General features: G+C 31.6%; 1 non-coding gene across 1 annotated transcript; it reads right to left on the bottom strand.

The window, feature by feature from the left end:
- Positions 1 to 2,002: 2,002 nt before the first annotated feature.
- On the bottom strand, positions 2,003 to 2,109 carry LOC113772625. The gene has a single exon (XR_003468594.1). It is a non-coding gene; the product is annotated as a small nucleolar RNA R71 (small nucleolar RNA).
- Positions 2,110 to 5,455: the final 3,346 nt, after the last annotated feature.

Below are 5,455 nucleotides of genomic sequence, written 5' to 3'. Positions count from 1 at the left end.
GGTCCTCAAAATTGATTCTCATCCAAGGTCCGGTTTTGAGATCTGGTTTCTCTGTTAGTTCCTACTTTTGCAAGTTGTAAAACTTGTGCAGCTTGATTCTTCTTGATGAATTGGTGCTAGTTGGACCAACCATGATTGATGCGACATAAAGGAGGCAAGATTAACTTGTCAAGAAGTTTCATTAACACTTTTTGAGCATTGCAAAGTTGAAAGAATCATGTAGCCTTCTTTCTTCTCTTTTGAAGCATTACTTTTGCTTGTGTTCACATGGTGAAGATGATTTCTCTTTTATCTTGTATAAAGAAAAATTTTCCTATAAATAGATGAAATTGTGGCTAGTTTAATGAGAGGAGTTGTGGAGTAAAAAGGAGAGTAAGAGTTAAGAATTGAAGTGAAGTTAGTTCCTCCAAATAGTAGAAGTAGTAGTAGTAGTAATTTTCTCTTTTTGAAGATAAACACTTGTAGAAGTTCATTCAAAAGGATCTTTTTGTAACAAACTCCTTTGAAGATCTTGAAGAGCTTTGTTCTTCATTGACTAAGCTTTCTCAAGTCTTCCTTTTTAGCCTTGTCAATATGAATTGTTACATGGAACCTTTATACTTTGTTGCTTTCTCTTCATGATGAACCAAATATTTTTTTTCTGGGGAATAGATAAAGCTAATGGAACCGTGAATATGAGTTGTATGTAAATTATTTTTGTTAGATTTTATACTTTTTAGTCCATTTGTTCTTGCTTTAACATTTGTAATTGCTTGATCACCAATTGCAAATCATTTAGTGATGTTAATCAATAAAATTAAGTAATAATAATGAAAAAAGAATGAATGGAATTTAAAGAATAGACACACAAGACTAGTGATATACTTGGGTGAATTTTCTTGTTGCATTTCTTGAACCATATGAACTAACATTTATATCTTCACCATGAGAGTAGGGAAGAATGATATTAGTGACAATCAATTCATCATGAGAGTGAGTCTTGATTAACTTTGGAAATGAATCCCTAATAAGACAAGAGTAAGTAGCAAGAGAATGATCATTTCACTTGTATTATTGACCATAAGTGGAATCTATGCCCTAGAACTTTGTATTTGGTAATTTTTTTTCAAAGATTTCATCTACAAGTTTATTTACAATTCTAGTTTATTTGACATAATTACTTTTATTGCTTATCTTATTTGTTGTCTAAATAACAGAGTGGAATAAATATCTAGTAATTGAAATTAAAGCTCCCAATGGGATTGACCCTTATACTTCCTAAACTATAGTTACGACCTATATACTTGCAGATAACGAGAGTATTTGAAATTAAATTTGAATGCATGTTTGAAATTCGTCAAGTTTTTGGCGCCATTGCCAGAAAGCGGCAATATTAGGACCTAACAATCCCTATTAGTTTAGATTTATTTTTTTTAAATTTTCTTTAATCTATTTCAGAGAGTTTGGTGTGAAATTTCAAGGTTAATATATATAGTGAATGCACCGAGTTTTATGAGTTATTACTCATTTTGATACAAAAATTGAAGGATAATAAGGAGATAAAGAAAGAGTACATTATACGTGGAGGAGAAAAACACCAAATAGAGGGAATCTCTATTGAATTGCTTTTTGAAGAAGAAATGGCGGAACAAGAAGTAAATAGGCGAGCCCTTGGAAATTTTGCTCTACTGGGGATGTAAAGATCACAAATAAGCATAGCAAGGATTATGGTAAATATTAATAATTTTGAAATTGAACCATCTCTCATACAAACGGTTCAACAGTCTCAATTTGGAGGTAATGCCGTAGAAGATTTAAATGCTCACTTGGCTACATGTTTAGAGATATATGATACTATAAAAATGAATGAAGTGAAGAAACTATTAGACTTAGGTTATTTCCTTTTTCATTGCGTGATAAAGCCAATATATGGTTGTACTCTTATGCTTCTAATACTTTCACTACATGGGATGATTTATTTTATATTTTCTTAAATAAATATTTCTCACCCGGCAAGATGGCTAAACTTAGAATGGATATAACTAGTTTTAGCCAACATGATGGTAAGTCATTATATGAAACTTGGAAAAGGTTTAGGAACTTGCTAAAGAAATGTCCACATTATAGACTTTTCGATTAGCTTATAGTGCAAACATTTTATAATGACTCGTCTTTTCAAACTAAAACTATAATTGATGCAACCGCAGGTGGAGTGTTAATGGGAAAATCACCCCTAGAAGTTCAAAATTTAATGGAAATGGCGGCTAATAATTATCAATGGATAAATGAGTGAGATAACTCGAGAAGACAAGCAAGTATGTTGAAATTGGATACTCTTAACATGTTGAGCACTTAAATGAACAATGTGGTTAAGTTGCTTAGTAAACAAGCCAAAAGTTGGTACTAGTTCATCATCCAATATAAGTGTTGCCAATTCATTCAACAATAGGAACCAAGGGGAGTTACCAAACAAAATGGAGGTGAATATGAGGGAGCATGTAAATGCCATTACTCTTCGTAGTAGTAGGCAATTAGAAGATCCTCCGATAGTAGAAAAAGTGTGAAAATGAGAATGAGGAAAAAGAATTTGAAAAATGAGGAAAAGGAAGTGTGGGGGAAAATAGCATGGAAAAGCAATATGTAGATCAACCTTCATCCTCCACTACTATTCCTATACCTCTAGTGGTTTCATTCCTTCAAAGGTTTAAGTCAATTAAGCGTGATAAAGAATTTGAAAATTTTGTGAAACTTTTTAAGCAATTGTATATTAATATCCTTTTTACTGATCCTATTTTGCAAATTCCTTCAAATGCAAAGTTTCTCAAGGAGATAATGAGTCGCAAAAGAAAATTAGAGGATTGTGAAACCATAATCCTAACTAAGGAATGTAGTGCTATTATTCAAAACAAACTACTACCAAAGCCGAAGGATCCGAGAGGTTTTTCATACCATGCACTATTGGTAACTTTGAATTTTCTAAAGGTTTGCGTGGTCTCGGTGCAAGTTTTTTCTTAATTCCCTTGATTGTGACTAGACAATTAGATTTGCATGATTTTAGATGTACTAATATTATCTTGCAACTAGTTAATAGGTCTATTAGATATTCATTGGATGTGTTGGAGAATGTATTAATTAAAGTACAAAAATTTATCATTTTCATGAATCTTGTTGTGTTAGATATGGAAAAAGATATGCCTATGGCTATTATTCTTGGTAGACCATTTATAACAACTACAGGTACTATTATTGATGTGAAAAATAGCAAGTTTAAATTTCAAATAGGAGAAGAGGAAGTAGAGTTTAACTTGAATGAGACAGAAAAATATCCTTCTTTTAATGATCATGCTTATTCCATTGGCACTGTTTGATGAAATAATCCAATAGTTGAGTTGAGTCAATATTAACTTCGACCCTCTTGAGATTTATTTGATAAGTTTAAGGTTGCAAGAGGGAGATAGTGAACAAGAGGAAGAATTGACTAAATATTTGAAATTTCAAGTACCCTATAAAAGAGGTAATGTTTATGAGAGTTTTGTACAAGGAAAAGGACTTCCACCACCTTCTGAGATTGAATCTCCAAAGCTTGAGTTCAAGTCACTTTTGAGCCATTTAATGTATGAGTTTTTTGGAACTAATGAAACTTTATCGGTAATTATTAGTGCTTACTTAGATGAGAAGCAATGTAAGAAACTATTAAGTGTTAAGGAAGCATAAAAAGGCAATTGGATGGACGCTCTCAGATATTCAAGGTATTAGTCCCCCTATATGCATGCATTGCATCTTTTTAGAGGACAATTGCAAGTAGATGATTGAATTGCAAAGAAGACTCAATCCAAATATAAAAGAGGTGGTAAGATTCAAAATTCTCAAATGGCTTGATGCAGGTATATTTCTCATATCTCTAATAGTGTATGGATAAGACCGATTCATGTTATTCCAAAGAAAGGTGGAACTACCATAATTAAGGGTAAAAAGGATAAAATGATCCCATCTAAACTAGTAATAGGGAGGAGAGTGTGTATAGATTATAGAAAGTTAAATGAGGTAACTAGAAAATACCACTTTCCTTTACCCTTTCTTGATCAATTATTAGAGTGTATAGTTGGTTATGAATTTTGTTGTTTCTTTGATGGTTTTTAGACTATAATCAAAAGTCATAACTCCAGAAGATCAAGAAAAGATGACCTTTACATACCCCTATGGCACCTTTGCTTTTAGAAAAACGCCATTTGTCCTTTGCAATGCTACCGCCACTTTTCACCGTTGCATGATGGCCATATTTTCTGATTATATTGAGAAAATTATGGAGATTTTTATGGATGATTTTTCAATATTTGTTTACTTTTTTGATAATTGTCTCCATACTTTGGACTTGATTTTGCAGAGATGTAAAGAGACAAACCTTGTTCTAAATTTGGAGAAATGTCACTTTATGGTTAGAGAAGGTATTGTTTTGGGGCATGAAATCTCTTCAAAAGGCATTAAGGTGGACAAGCAGAAGTTATTGAGAGAATGTCACCTCCAAATAATGTTAAGGGGATCTAAAATTTTCTTGGGCACGCAGGTTTTCATAGACATTTTATTAAGGATTTTTTCAATATAGCGAAACCTTTATTGAATTACTTTATAAGGAAACCCTTTTTCACTTTAATGATGAATACTTAATTGCTTTTGATAGATTGAAGCAGGAGTTGATTTCTACTCTTATTATTGTTTCATCGGATTGATTTTTACTATTCAAATTGATGTGTAATGCAAGTGACTATGCAGTGGGAGCAGTTTTAGAACAAAGAAAGGAAGGGAGGTTGTATGTGATTTATTATACGAACAAAGTATAAATGAAGCACAATTTAACTACACAACTACAAAAAAAGAACTATTGACGATGATATTTGTTTTAGATAAATTTAGATCCTATTCAGTAGGATCTAAAGTTATCATTTATACAGACCATTCAATTCTTAAATATTTGTTATATAAGAAAGATGCAAAACCTTATTTAATCTGATGGATTCTCATATTGCAGAAATTTGATATGGATATTAAAGATAAAAAGAGATTGGAGAATCTTGTGACTGATCATCTTTCCAGACTAGAGTATATCCTTTCAAATGATTAAGTTCCAATTAAAGAGAATTTTTCGAATGAATATGTTTTAATAGTCACCAATTCTCCATGGTATGCAAATTTTGCTAATTATTTGGTAAATGATTTTTGCCAAATGGTTTCGATTATCACCAAATAAAAAAATTTTGCATGATATTAAAGTTACTTTTGGGAAGAACCATTGTTCTATAGACATTGTGCCGATGGTATGATTTGTAAATGTGTTCCTGATGAAGAGGTACGTAATAATTTATATCATTGTCATAATTTTGAGATGAAAGCATTGAGGGGCATTTTATTTTATTTTTAAAAAAAAATATTCCCGGTTCCTTGGTATGCATGACAATTTTTAACATATTCCCTAGTATCT

This window comes from Coffea eugenioides, chromosome 5, assembly GCF_003713205.1.
Source record: "Coffea eugenioides isolate CCC68of chromosome 5, Ceug_1.0, whole genome shotgun sequence".
NCBI classification, from domain to species: domain Eukaryota; kingdom Viridiplantae; phylum Streptophyta; class Magnoliopsida; order Gentianales; family Rubiaceae; genus Coffea; species Coffea eugenioides.
This window is presented reverse-complemented; position numbering and strand designations above follow the sequence as displayed.